The sequence below is a fragment of the Mesoplodon densirostris genome, chromosome 16 (genome assembly GCF_025265405.1).
Source record: "Mesoplodon densirostris isolate mMesDen1 chromosome 16, mMesDen1 primary haplotype, whole genome shotgun sequence".
Classification (NCBI taxonomy): domain Eukaryota; kingdom Metazoa; phylum Chordata; class Mammalia; order Artiodactyla; family Ziphiidae; genus Mesoplodon; species Mesoplodon densirostris.
In genome coordinates, this window is record NC_082676.1 from 76,851,035 (window position 1) to 76,866,549 (window position 15,515).

General features: G+C 41.2%; 1 protein-coding gene across 2 annotated transcripts in view; it reads left to right on the forward strand.

Moving 5' to 3' along the window:
- Positions 1 to 266: 266 nt before the first annotated feature.
- Positions 267 to 15,515, forward strand: part of SNAP25 (synaptosome associated protein 25) — an 82,283-nt gene continuing 67,034 nt past the window's right edge. For both annotated transcript variants that reach the window (XM_060120406.1, XM_060120407.1), the window contains exon 1: positions 267 to 391. The gene's annotated coding sequence lies outside the window, so the exon portion shown is untranslated. The remainder of the gene's footprint in view (positions 392 to 15,515) is intronic.

A 15,515-nucleotide genomic window follows, 5' to 3' on the forward strand; every position in this document is an offset into this window, starting at 1 on the left:
TTGCCCGTGACCGGGTATTAAAATGGAGTCATAAGAATCGTCCCGTTCTGGTGTTTATAAAAGACTAAAATACAAAGGTTTGCAGTACAGCGAACTGGGAGCTGAGTCAAGCGCTCGGCCCCTCGCGGCTCCTCCCCTCCCACCGCCCGCCCCCATCCTCCCTCCGCCCTCCCCTCAACACACTTCCTCCCCGCCTCTCCAGGAGAGGGCTATTAAAAGCTGCTGACGTCAAAAGGGACGGCCATCTTTGATGAGGGCAGAGCTCACGTTGCATTGAAGACGAAACCTCGAGGAGGTCAGGCGCTGTCTTTCCTTCCCTCCCTGCTCGGCGGCTCCTCCACACTTGGAACCTGCACGGACCGGGCGAACACCACCTTCTGGAGAAGCCAAGGTAAGGAGCCCCCCTCCCCAGGTCGTGGTTCTGGCTCTAGATGGCTACATACCCAGAGGGGACCACAGCTGGGCAGACCAAGTGAGCTTGGGCAAATACAAGAATTTGTGCACCTAGGGTGCGGTATTCCGTGTGTGCGCGTCTGGCTAGACTCCCGCCCGGGGCTTTATAAAGTATTTTCGAGGTGAGCTGCTTGGGGAAGGGATGAATGGAAACAGTGCAGGTGGAGCGATGGGGAGGAAGCGCAAGAATACGTGCGGAATAATAACTTACTCTCTTGAAACAGTAGTGGGACCGTCTGTCTCTTCCATTTTGCGATGCAGTTTTAAGAGGTGTTTAGGCTGCTGGGTTTTTTGTTTTGTTTTTTTGTTTTGTTTTGTTTTGTTTCTGTAGATCAAGACAAACAAACCCTGTGGTTCTGACCCGATTATGACTTGTCGTTAGGGCGCTATTATCTAGGGAAGAATTAGGGAGAAGGCAGGGTGTGGGCGCTGGGGAGGCGAAAGAAGGGGGAGTTCCCGCCCCGGGCAAGCTGAGCTGCAGCCGCCACAGCAGCCTCCATGCCCCACGGACTTGATTTATGCCGCCTGCTCCACGTCAACTGCAGGCTGGCGGGAGGCGGGCGGGTAGTGCTGGGTGGGAGGGCTCTGCGGAAAGCTGGGGGTGGGGGGCGGGGGCTCGGGCTCGCCTCCGTACTGCGGCGGCCAGCGCTCAGCACCCTGGACAGCAATGCCAAGGGACTGCGCTGGCGCCCGCGACCTTTCAGCACCGCGGATAGCGGTCCGGCCGCGCCGGCGCACCTACCTGCTGCAGAGATGCCTGGCCGGGGCTAGATGTTCCAGGGCTGCAGGCCAAATTGCTTCTCTGAGACTTAGGTCTCACGGAGACCCCTAATGGAGCAGGTGTAGTAGGTTAAAAGAAAAAAAGAAAGAAAACAAAATCCTGCCTACAGGACTCCTTTGGAAGCAATTACCAGTTCCCATCCTTAGCTCCTGCATAGCCTAAAAAAAAAAAAAAAGTCTACTTGTGGAAATTTTCTGTGTTGCCCTCTCCCCTCCCCGCCCCCCCCTTTTAGGTAAAAAACAAACACATTTTTAAAAATCTGCATTTATCCTCCAGTCAGAAATCAAGGGTTTTGTTTATTTATTTTTATTTATTTATTTATTTTAACACAGAACAGATCTGTCTACAGATCCAGGGTGGTCATGAATGAGGTATATATGAAGATGCCAACACAATCTGTTTATAGGAGTGATATACCTTTCTACATGTTTCTGTTTGATAAAAAATGTAGGGGTAGTTGAACTAAGCAGAACCAACTTTAACAATGAATCCTTCTTCCTCTCTCCCATCCTTGTAATTAGGCATTGACACAAGCACATACCCATAAAAATACATCTCTAAGAAATATTACAGATCTTACAGGGTATAGATTTAACCTCTTTGGCCATAGTTTCACAGTGAGGGGAAATATTTCCTATGGACATTTGTTATCTCAGGATAGTTTCTGATTTTGACAACATTAAGACTGGCTTTCCTCAGGGGAATCTAACTGTGTCCTTCAGGGTGATGCAGATGAAAGGACCATGGTGTTAGACTGAAACTGGACTCTGACCTAAAGATCTACTGCAATTTCCATTACAGCATTGCGGGATTTTGCTGAGGCAGTAATAAGTACTTTAACCATTTTCTACTCTGACGTTTGGAGCCTCTGAGTGAACAAAAATTATCACAAGGATATTTCCAGCTGTTTGATATAGATAAAATCAACATAAAATGACCAGGAACAAAACTGTGCTATTTGAGTAGTTGTTAAATAAGAGTAATAGCATCATATGTAAGAATGTTTATATAGCACATTAAAGAAATGCTGTCATGATCCCCTGAAAAGCCTTAAAGTAAGATCTTGGATTGGGTTTAGTTAGTCATTAACTCCAATCATTTATATATTAGAGGTGCTCCAATGCCCTGTCCACATAGAGAAGGTACTTTCATTCCCAGCTATTTATTTCCTAGTGTTTTTTTACGGATAACCATGTGGTTCCATATAAGTATATACAGATCTGTTGCTGGATATGGAGGTAAAATTATTATTCAAGAGTATGTAACTGCATGGAAGAATTTTACAACTGTGCAATCTGCAGATGAAATAAATAACTGTGTTTCAGTGATAGGAGGAGGGGAGACAAGATGGGTAGGAGTCTTGAAAAATGCTTTGACTTCATGCTGCATGTCCAGACAGCTCTCTGTGTAGTTGCGACAAATGAAAAAGCCTAACACTGCCGGAATTATGTGCTTGGACATTAGTAATTACTGCTGGGTTTGTTTGCTAGTGGAAGACTGGGGTAGTGGGGGCAGAGGTAGAGGACTGCAGTGAAGCTGGCAAAGGGTACAAATCTGGGAGGAAGTGGTGATGTGCACAATTATGGAGCTAATAGCTTACTGAAAAGTTTTTTTAAAAATGTAATTGAAACATGAATTTAACATTTACATTATTGATAAGCTTCAGGAAAAAAATCAAGAGATTTCCTATTTTAAGTTTCAAATTTTAACAATCCAGGGCAATATGGTGAGCAGAGGCAGGAGCAGATGGACATAGAGATGTGCCAGGAAACACTCACACAGACCCTCCAATGGTACCTGCTTGTTTGCTCATTGACATTTTCTGCTTTACCACCTTGGCATTCAGAATATGAAACAATTTGTAATCTTATTAACCTCTCCATGGTAAATCTCCCAAGGATTCACAATTTTATTTTTACTTCGTTAAACATGCACGGCCACACATGCACAAACACAATACAAACTGCCTCTGAATTAGCTTATATAAAGACATTTCTAAACTCTAGGTGTTGAGTCCAGAGTGATGGTTATCAACCAGAAGATTGATGTGTCTTCCAGTAGCACCTCTTCTCATAGCAGCCAGCCTTCAGCAGAGCGTGTGGGTTTTGACGATTAGGAGAAATGAGAGATAATTTGAGAAAGAGGTTGACAAAGGAGACATGAAGGATAAAAATAGATAAATCTGCTTTTTATATGATGCACTATGAATAAACTATTTTTCTCACATCATGGAACTACTTTACAATTCTATAAAGACAAGGCAATTGGTGTTTTCAACCTCAGTGCTAAATATATTTCTGCAGTGTCATCCCTTGTCAGCAGGGACCAACCTGATTGGAAGATATTGCTCAATCAGTGAGCACCAGATACATAAATGAGCCTCACTGAGGATGTAAAACCTCATGCTTATATAGTCTTTGACCTCAATAAGTTTAACATCTAGTACTCTTTTTTTTTTTTTTTTTTTTTTTTTTTTGCGGTACGCGGGCCTCTCACTGTTGTGGCCTCTCCCGTTGCGGAGCACAGGCTCCAGACGCACAGGCTCAGCGGCCATGGCTCACGTGCCCAGCCGCTGTACAGCATGTGGGATCTTCCCGGACCGGGGCACGAACCCGTGTCCCCTGCATCGGCAGGCGGACTCTCAACCACTGCACCACCAGGGAAGCCCTAACATCTAGTACTCTTAATGAAAACAACAAACAATAAAAATTAATAATACCAGAAGGAAAGTGCAATAAAACAGTAGAAGAAGAATCATGAGGGAGTGTGTAATTCCTGCCAAGTCAATGCGACCAAAAGTAAGGAATGCAAATTCTGAGAAGGACAATATTTCAGTGGACTAGAATGATCCGAGACAGGAAGCAGGACCTGAGCTGGTTTTGGAGGTTGGAGAGAGGTGAGGGGACTCTGCTAAGTAAAAGTTATAGCATAGGCAGAACTGCACGTTAGGCAAGCCCAAGGTATGGTCAGCAAACCATAAAACTGCCCATCCATTTGGGTGAAGTGGGACGCTTATAAAGGGGAGTATGCTGCAACTGTGAGTTGGAGCCGTCTATGAAAGGCCTTGAATGCCACACTGAGGACTTAGTGCTTTATCCTCTAAAGTTAATTTCTGAGCAGAAGCTGATATAACAAAGTAACCATGTCTTTTTTAGTATCTTGGAATTGCTGTTGACTGAGTGGAATTAAATTTACATTCTTCCAGAAATAGAGGGGAGCAGACTGTTATCAGAAAGGATGATTAATTTAAAAACTAGTAACCAGTCTTCATTTAATCATCTATTAAGACCACCTTTCAGTATGTACATGGGCTTCTAAGTCCTACCCAGAAGTTAATTGTAAGTTTCAAATTTGCATTATTGACTAGAACAAATTATTCAAGATGAGTGCCTACCAAGAAGATTGAAAATCGGATCAGGCATCTGGGGATGAGAGGTGTCCTGCAGGTACACTTGAACAATAAACATGCAGAACACTCTCTTGGACCCACTGAGTATTCTTCACTGTCAAACACACTGACTAGATAGATGAAAAAAGATGCCAGGTTTTCTGTTCATGTTTCAGGCAGCATGATACATAGAACCAGCTTCAAGTGGCTAAAACTGGAAAAAAAAAAGGAAGGAAGGAAGGAAGAAAAAAGAAAGAGAGAGAAAAGGAAAGAAAGAAAGAAAGAAAAAGAAAGAAAGAGAAAGAAAGAAAGAAAAAGATACTATGGTAAAATTTTGAAAAACTGAGGTGAGGTGGGCAGTATATCATATTTCTTTCCCTACCATCCTAGCATGCTAGCTGACTTTTGCTGATTACCGTCACTCCAGGGTTTGCTTGAGGTCTGAACTATACCCATTTCATTTTTAATCTTGTGGTTACTACTCTCACAGCAGAGCTTCACAATTCCAAATCCTGACAGAACTGCTGAACTGAAAGAGTCAATGGCTTCATGTGGAGGACTAAATGGCAGTTGCAGACATAGATCTTGTTGCTATTTCAATTCTCACTCTGAAGTGTCAAGGGACTATTCTCATCTGTTCTTCACCAAAACACTGGCAGGAGAGACATCCTTAGGATAACTTGTTGATTTCTAAGCTGACTCCCTGGAGCAAAATTGGAGGTAGCGACGTTTGATGCTTTAGGAGGTCAGACTGGTGGTTATTAAACCAAGTGCAGAAGGCCTTCCAAGTTATTAAGTAGGAAGGAGGAGATATGACAGAGCATTGAGGAAGCAGGACATGATGAGTGGAGAAAGAGGTTTTAAACAATTATTCTTTCAAGAGGAAGGAAGCTTCAGAGAAATTTCCAGAGAACCCTGTCTGCACTATGAACTCTTCAGAATTACTGTCATTGCTGTAATAATAGCTACTTGTTTCTACATAATTTTCTTCACAAGGATCTCAAAGCACTTCACCCACTATAAAAGTGCAAGCAGTTTCTGATTTCCAAGTGAATGATACAAACCATAGTCATATATGATATTAGATAACATTTCATATAGGATATTTAAGTAACATTTAGTAAGCCATAAATCTGATTTAGAACAGAGATACCCAAAGCAGTGAGTAATCAGAATAGGTCTGTGGGAGAGAAGAGAGAACCGCTAATTCTAAAAGTTTTTACCTGTACTAGCTCACTGAATCCTCATAACAATCCTATAATCAGGGTGCTATTATTATTTCCATTTTACAGATGAGGAAACTGAGGCAAAGAAAGCCTAAATAACTTGACTTACATCACAGAACAGAGCCAGGATTTAAATGCAATCAGTCTGACTCCAGGGTCTAAGCTCTTAATTATATACTCTGCTACCTCTTGCATCATCTACATTTTTCATACTGGCTAAATAAGGCACAGAGAATGTATATGATTTTTTTTTCTTTTTTTTTGTGCAATCTCTTTTCCCTTTCAGTTGGACAGCTGAGCATGATGGCAAGGATGCTGATCAGGAGCCAGGAGACCTGGATCTAGCCCTGAAGCAATTGCTTGTCATTTTCTTTAAATAAGTCATTCAACCACTATTGAACTCAGTTTCTTCATCTGTAGAATGACAGCAGAATTGAACTAATGTTTTCCAATATGCCATTCAGAAGTCAATGATATCAGTGGTGAAAACTAGGTAGTAAGTCTGAGGCCAGTGACCTGGTGGTCTCAGATGGCACTGCCTTAATACTGCTTCAGTAACTGACCTGACTCCCTCCCTCATTCTAAGATTAATTATATCCACAGCACCCTCTGCAATCTCTCTCTTTTTTTCCCTCAGTAATTTCTTTGACATCATCTTTCTGAAGTCTTTCTGGTCAGACTTAAGAAATCCTGACTTTTTTCTCAAAGCCCTGATCTAAATCATCACTGCTATGGGGATCTCCCCTCCTTCTCAATCAGATTTATTGCTGTCTGGAACAGACTATTTTCTACAACCTGCCTAAACTTTCTATAATTCTCTTTTCAACCTAATTAACTGTTATAAAAAATTTCTTTCTAGACCCCCTTTTGATCATGTCTTTATGTCTGACTTAAAGCAATTTATTAGCTATTTCTTCATTCCTCTTTTTTCCTCTGCCTCTTAGAAAAGGGGAAACAGAAGCTTTTAAAGAGTCTGTGAGCTCTTAAGTACTTAAAAAGTAACATTTCCATATGACCTGAGTTACATGATTTAAGTAGCCAGCTCAAAAACTAATAAAATCTGGAGGATGGAGAGGTGGTGGTAAAATAACATTACAAAAAATCTTCAAGGACAAGGGACTAGGAGAGGAGGAAGCTTTAAAGCCTATGAGATATAAAGTTCGGAGGCTAGCAGTTGGCGGTACAATATTTATTAATTAAATTCACAAGTTCCAGAAAAGCCATGTTCTCCTTGTTGCTATAAACTCATTCTTGCTGCAGGTTTCAGCATCTTTCCATCACGGTAAAGCATTGACAAGAGGAGTTGCTAACTGAGTTTCTTATTGCTGACTCACAGAGGTTAGCTTCAGTAGTGATTAACTGATGAGAAGAACAAATCTGTATTCCCAAAAAGAGATGGGGAAAATCCTGTTTAAGGGTTAATGTTTCCTTTTAAATGCCTAACAACCATTCTGGAGAAACTCAAAGTGAACTAACAATGCTCACACCGGATTGGTACTGAATGACAGCTGTGCTAGGTTTATGAACTGCTTTCTGTGGTCATGGAAAAATAAATTTGATCCTCTTAGCTTGTAAAAGAAGCTGAATTATGATCCCTGTGAAGGGAAAATGAAAAGAACTTACTTATCTTTTATTCTATTTGGGGGTTGTTGTTGTTGATTTGATTTGGTTCCTATCACCCAAAGGTGGCTAATTCTCATGTCTTAAATTGAGACTGTTTGCACTTTCTGCTGACCCACCTCATTTTATACTTGAAGATGGTCCATTTTATACTTGAAGAGCAATGTTATTTTCCTGCTAGAGTGGTAGGTCTGACAAAATGACCAGCTGGTCCTGGCTTCCCTATCACTTCCTATATCCAAATGACCCTAGTTGTAGATTTTGAACTTAGGAGCTGACTTTTCATGCCTGCAGGCTTGAATGAGTGGTTTCTCTCCTTTACTGATGACAACATGTAAGAAAGTGGAAGCCTCTTAGGTGCCCCCCGAGGCTAGAGTCACCCTGTACTCCTGCCTCATTCCTATTCTAGAGAAATCTCTCATTTCAGCTCATAGAGTCCTGCAAGTTGAACAGAATTCCCTTCCATGGGAAATCTCAGACCAAATTGCTAATCACCTTTATTCGTGTTTTGTACAATTTCATAGAATAGTGACTGACAAATTGCAAAACAGTATATTTCTTAAATTTCCCTGAAGTCAGTCTGACGTTGGACTGACAGCTAGTTACAGGTAAATCACACTGCAGCTTTTCCATTGATAAACAGAAAGTAGAAGGAAATAAATGCCAGTTAAGTCTGCTAGAAAGAACACTGGCAAAAGATTTCAATATGCAGTAGTCCTGTAGAGTGAATTTTTTTTTTTATTTTGATAGGAAAGTCCATTATAACTTCATTATAACACTAGAAATCAAGATAGTGTTCCTAATTTATGCCTGAGAAATTGCTGAATATATCTACTTTTTCCAGTTTCAAGATGACTATTCCTGTATTCCTCAAACATAAATCAGCTGTCATTAAGGCACTCTTCACTAATTAATTAATTCAACAAATATTTATTGAGCATCTGTCTTGTACCAGGAAAACATAGTACTGGTTACTGAAGATAGAGCAGTGAATAAAACATGAATGATTCTGCCCTCAGTGTATTTTGATGGGCATCCCTTCTTGAGGTATTATTTTAGAAGACATGTTTCACATAGAATCCCTTTTAGACTCTAAGACATTAACCCAACTTAGAAAAGAACTTGGCTGTCTATCCAAAATATGCAATTGACTAAAGGTTTCTACTGACTGATCAGTGTCCATGGAAAGGTTGCTGTCATAAACAGAATGTAAATTAAGAACCAGCCTCAGCCATCAAGGAACTTAGTGAATATCTACGATATGCCCCTGTATAAATTTGCCTCTATTTATGTGGCAGTATTGCTAAAATTTCCTTTCAGTACATGTTATATTCCAGTATCCCAGTCTCTCCCTATATAGACCATTCCCCACCACTCATGGGGAGAACAGGTCAAGCTTCAAGAAACATGGTACCTCCTAGTCTAGAAAACCTAGTCCCAACTCTAACATTCGTGAAGCAACGCAAGAATAGAATGACAGAGAAACGGCAGCATCTTTTGGATGACAGTACCTCCCGAGCCAATCCACGTTCCTCCTCTGAAAACTCCTTATCATTAAACAAGTTTACAGATTCAGGATCAGATAGAAGAATGTATTAGTCTCCCAACTCCTGCTTTTCAAAATTTACCTCTTCTTACCAATGAGCAATGCTCCCATTTATCACATTGCTTTGTAATTTTGTACTTATGCATTTCTCTTCCTTAACAGAATATAAAAGTCTTTGAGAGCAAGGGCAATATCTTAACCATCTTTGAATCCTCAGTACCTATAACAGTTCCTGTCACAAACCAGCTATACAGGAAAAGAATGAGTGAGTGGGGATACCAGCTACCCCTTTGCAGAGAAAAGAATTCTACCACTGTAAGTAATTCCTTCTTTGGTCAGATGTTATGATCAGAACAACTTGGGAATACAGATTCACCCTAAATGTTGGAATAAAATTATGTCCCAAGGAAGCACTTTTGTTCATCCCAACTAGCTGCCAAACTTTGGCAAATAATTTGTTTTTCTGACCTGCTGTTTTATCACCTATGCATCAGGGGCTAAAATGCTAATGAAGAATCTGAAGAGTCTCATGAAAAGCATTGCTAAAAGCAGGTTTATATAAAGAAATGAAGAACCATTGCCTATGACCTATTTAGGTCAATTTCACACATAAAACAAAGCTGTTTAACGTATATAAAATAATGCAGTTAAAATTCTTTACTTTTCATTAATATGGAAAGAATATTTTTGATGCCCCTCTTCACACGTTCACTGAGACATATAGTCAACCAGGAAGTAGATTGGTGGCTTCAGCCATCTCTTGTCATTGAGGCCACATATTTGCTGCTCCTCTGTTAGAATTGGCGGCATAGTGTATACAAGCTCTCCATGTTCATTTGGGTTCCTAGAAAATGTCCTCCAAACACATCAATTTCTAACCTATCCTTTCAAACATTCAGTGTCCTCTTGCCTAGGAGAGAAAAGTAAACTGAGGCATGATGTGGTAAATCAGTCCCATTTATCACTGAGGAGAAGCCATTACCAATGGAGCATTGAATGTTGCACTTTTCCCCCCAGTCTTTCTTATGAAACAACTTTAAAACCACTGGTCAGTTACTCTGTGCCCTACATTCTCCAGCTGAGAATGAAGGTACCACTTGTTGACCATAAGAAAAAAGCAACTAACTTATTGAATGCCCATAGTATGCTGAGCTAGACCCTTGGCATACATTGTCTCATTTAATTTCCATGGCAACCTTAAAAGCATTTGGAATTCTTGTCTCTCTGACTGCAAAGCCCATGTTTTTCCCCACCACCTCATGAATTTTCCCATGAGTTGCACACAATCCGTTGAGATCCTCTAATAGAAAGTATGCTCCTGATATGTAGAACATAAGTCAGCAAAATCCAAAGAACTCAGTCCTGTGGGCTAAAAAGTCAGGTGAGATGTGGTGGTATGAGCTACCTGGAGAAACTAAATATCCAGACAAACTCATGGAGCACTGGATTAAGAGTCAGAAGGCTGCATACTTGGCCCATCTCTACCACTTCAGTTGTATCACCCTGACCAACTTACCTAACTTGAACTGAGCTTCAGTTTTCATATCTGTACAAAGAAAGCAATAGCTGCCATGCATACATCCTGTAGTTGTTATGTGACTCTGAGCTAATGCTTGTGAAGTATTGTTACCTCCACTTGGGAGAGAAGAATGAACTGTTGTTATCATGTTCCATTGTCTGCTGTTTGCTGTGCCAGATTTCCAGTGTTCTTATTGCAGGCCATATGCTTCTTTTCCTCTTTAAAATGTGGATTTTGCTTAAAGAAGTAACAGGTCCTGCCATCACACTATTTTTTAGCTTGAGCAGCATGATGATAAAATGGGAAAATGTGTCAACAGTCTTGGATTTTTCTATTTGTGGGAGGGTTTTTAAAATGCCTTTGAATTGCAGCTCTGCTTTGGCTTTGTGACTTTCAGGATAACTTTTGGAAATGAAGAAGCTCAGGTTATGCTTTAATGAAACACTGGTCCCCTCTTGCTTAATGCATTGGGTGTTAAGGCCCTTAAGGAGTTAAAAAGAAATGATATGCAAAATAACTTGCCCTTCTTTAGCTTAAGAAAAATAATTTTGCTCTGAGCTATTTAGTGAACCCTTATTGAAGCTGCGTCTGTTGGCTTCATTTTGTATTGAGTGTAATGGTTTTTGTCGGGGAGTGTTGGGTTCCTTAGTAAATATTGCATGTGTGTTTTTGTATGTGCACACAACATATAGGCAGAGAGGTGCAAACACAGACTCTTGCTTGCAGCCAGCTTTAGGTACAAGATTCCTACATGCATCACCTCATTGTCAAAACCTTTAGCTATATTCATATAAACCAATAAATATAAAATATATATAACAGAGCAAGTTATGTGAACTGCAAAATGTATGATCCTAGGCTGCATTCACAGAATGATTCCCCTCCAAAGTTGGAAAATGCTCCCAAAACAAGTCTCTATGCAGCAATGACCTCAAATTTTGGGAGAATTCCTGCAAATCTAGGCTTACAGGACAAGAGAGCTTGCTGGGAAAGATTTTTGAAATCCACACTGTCTTTTGAGCACCTACTATCTTCTACTTGTTATATTACTGTCCATTGTAGCTAGTAGTATTATATTTAATTTCTACACAACCTCCTAAATGGTGAACATAATTTTCCACACTTGACTCAGAGAGGATACTGTTTCATCAAGGTCCTACCAAGGTGCTAATTGCTGCCTCTCTCCACCTCCATGAACCAACTGATATATACGTTAGTGATGAAAATATCAGGATTTTTGTCAAAGCTTGATTGGGAGAAAATGGTTAGAACCAGCAGCCAGAATCAGACTAGTTCTACTCCTAGTCCTTCTCCAAGTCTAGACATGGAGAGCCACCAAAGGAGGAAGAACTATGGAGATAAGTATAGTCAGGCACAGCTAGAATACCTTAGGTCCTGCCCCTACTCCCCCACGCACCCCTCCCAAGGCGCAGAACATGCCTCAGAAGATTTGCAGCTTGGAGGAGAAGAAAATGCAACCTTGCTATGAGTAAGAAAAAGAAAAAGCCAAGTGGAGGACTGAGGTATGCTTGCTCACTGCCCACTTCCCATCTCACAGAGCACTTAAGCTGGGGGTTAGAAGTGCAAATAAAGGAAGGGGTGGAAGGGATGGTGGAAACTATCTTCCTAATACTAATCTTCCCAGAGAGTGAAGGTTCCTATTTTAAGGGACAAGGGAGGAATTAATGAGTCTGAGAGGCAGAGAATGGATCCTCCTTCCACACAGCGAATAAAAGACGGAACTTGAGTTTGAATTTAAGATCCCAAGTGCAATATTACCTTCCCTTCAGAATCAGTGGCTCCTTACTCTAGGACACTGGTTCTCAAACTGTGATCTTTGGACCAGCAACATCGGCATCACCCAAAAGTTTGTTAGAAATGCAATTCTCAGACCCCACGCCATCCTACTGTCTGAAACTCTAGGGATGGGGGAAGAGTTTTCTGTTTTCATCACCTCCAGGTGATTCTGATGCATGCTCAAGTTTGAGAACCAATATTCTAGAGATCTTTAGTAGCTCCTTCAAGTGTTCACATTGATCTTGAACTGGGTCTGATGAGGATGAGGCGTTTCCCCTCTTCTCTGCCTTACAAAGGCTGTGACTAGGTATTTGGAGAGAGAAGTGCTGTCCTGGGGCACTGGATAGAAGTCTCCACTCACTCTTCTGACCTAGTTATAAGGACGCTATTGTCCATCAGAATGAGTTTGAAGGATGAGGAAGACTAGTGTCCACAGAATGAAGACGGGGGTTGTGGGGGGGGGGACATAGGGCTCCTTTGTTATCTTTTTTCCCCTGCAACAATGACTCAATCTCTGGCTCCCAGAATCTTGCTCCCAAAACTTAACAAAGTATAAAAATCTCACCAAATGACAGGAGAGTCCCTTCTTTCTGCAGTCTGAGCCTGCAACCTCTGAAGGACACCAGAGAGGAAATGATACCCACTGTGCAAAGGATAAAGCAGTTCCCATTGCTTTTGCTTTGGGCTCCTCAATAAACTGCCACAGGTGCAAGAAGGGGCCTGACCCTTTCCCACTCATCCTGCAATTTTTTTGTTTTCTGCTCTGGATCAGAGCACCAAATGCCCTTGGGAAAAAGATCCTGATGGCTCACATCACCCTTCTTTTTTGCCCTCATCTTACATAGAATTATAGATTTGGGTTGCTAGGGCAGAACATACAAGTTAGCACTTTTTAGAAAATGACAAATGACTAGGCTCAGAGATAAACTACTTACCAAAGTCACAGTGTGAGCATTACAGCCAGGGCTCCTGACTCACAGTTCAGTGCTTTTACTGCATTGTGCTTTCTAGCCACTTCTGCCTCATCTTTTCCAAATTTTCTTTCCAGCACAGGCCCACACCCTGCTCAGGAAATCTCTCAGTCTGCTGTTCCCCTCAGAGGTCTCCAGCCTCAAATGGTAACCCAACATTTATAAAAGCATTTTAGGAACATTCCCATGATTCTGAGCTGCCAGGTAGAGCAGCCTGAAATGATTGGCTATATTGCTTATGTCTATTTGGGTTTTGCACATGACAGAAAAACCCAACTATAAGTGATTTAGGCAAAAATGGAGATGTTTGATTGCTCAAAGAATCTGAGTAAATGTTAAACAGTCAAACCATGGGAAGGGCAGAGAGGTTGCTGGAATTCAGGAACAACCCAGGGTTGAGTTGAGTTGAGTCAAGCACCACCAAGGCTCTTGTGTTGCCTCCTCCCTGTGCTTCTTTCTATACACTGACTTCATTTTCTCTTGTTAAAAAGTCATTTCCTCCCTCTATATATCAGAAACATGGACACCTAATTTGTACCCCTTGCACATCCACTATAGAAAAGGGACTGCCATTTTCTGTACCCCATGTTAAAAAATCTCAGGGAAAGGCTCTGATTGGTCCAGCTTGGGCCAGGTGCCAAGCTTACACCAATGAATTGAATGAATGCCAATCTCCACACCAATGGTGTGGAGCATCACGGAACAGTATGTCTTATGTGCTGGAGCCACAATTCAGTTTGGGGAAGAACCAAGTTTAAGGTTGACATAATAAGCCATATTATGTGTCCTATATACACAGACAATTTTTATCAGGTCATTTACCAAACACTTGTATTTGTTTAAAGGTTTTTTTTACAAGTTTTTCCCCAATATGATCTAATTTTTTAACTTCATGACAGCTCTGGAAAGGAAGATGATATTTTTTAAAGTAACCATTTTGTGGATATATAAACTGAGGCCTAAGAAATTTGATTGCCCTGGAAAACATCACCTACCTACTTAAGTTGATGGCAGAGCCAGCTCAAAGGATGAAGATTGAACAGATGTTCAGTTTTGCTCCTAATCCATGGATGACAAGCTAATGACCCCTAGGCTTAATACGATCCACAAATTTGTTTCATTTGGCCAATGCTGAGTTTGCAAACATCTTAAATCTGAATGCCTTAAGGCAGAGTATTGCTTCTCCAATTTGCCACAGAGCCTAACACTACATGTCTTCATATACCTGCTTCAGTCCATACATCTGTATTATCTTCCCAACACCTGTAGGCATTTGAGTTTGTTTCCACTGCTTACCAAAGTTGTGGCATTCTTGGTGGTTGTGTGATCCTGCCAGAATCAGATACAGCTAGAAGTTTCCTGGGTTATTTTGTCACAACTTTTCCTAGTCTTCTTAAGTTATGTCAGTATTTGGAGACAAGATTGGTTGCCTTAAATAGATCAACCAAGTTTCAGGGTTTTTTTCTTTTTTTAATCTGAATAGAGTTTTTTGTTCTTCCCACTGACCCTCCTGGCAGTCTGAGGAAGCCTTTGGATCCCTTTGCAGAGTGGTACTTTTTAATGTATAAAATAAAATACAAAGGATTTCATAGGAAACCAATTATATTAAAGTATAGTTATAAAAATATTTAAATTGTGGTTAGCAATATATAATCTTTTAAAAATTGAGCATTAAATAATAATATTTGGTCCAATAACTACCATAATTTCAAAGTGGTGCTGAGAATATGATATTCTGAGGTTTTTGCAACAGCGACAAAGTGATATGAAAACATCCTGAGATTTCTACTGGTGCCTCATCAGGGTTTGAGCTCTCTTCCCACCCCCCTCGGTGGCGGCGTGATGGGGTGAAGTCGATGGAGTGGAGGGAGGGGTGTGTCTTCATGTCATTCAGGCACCAGTGACAGCTAGGAGACCCTGAAACAGTTGGTCTTTGTTAGGTAACAATTTACCCTAAAACTTAGCGGCTTGAAACAACTATTTCTTACCGCTTACGGGTCTGTGGGTGACCTAGGCGGTTCTTTATTCAGCTGGTCGATTGGCTGGAGTCTTGTTGGTCCACGACATTCTCACTTCCGTGAGTGACAGTTGGTGCTGGCTCTTGGCTAGGGCAATAGGGGTGACTAGACCACATACCATTCAAAAACAGCACAAGAGGGCAAGCCACCAGGTGTAGGCACTTCTCAAGTCTGGTGAGGCCATATTTGCTATTGT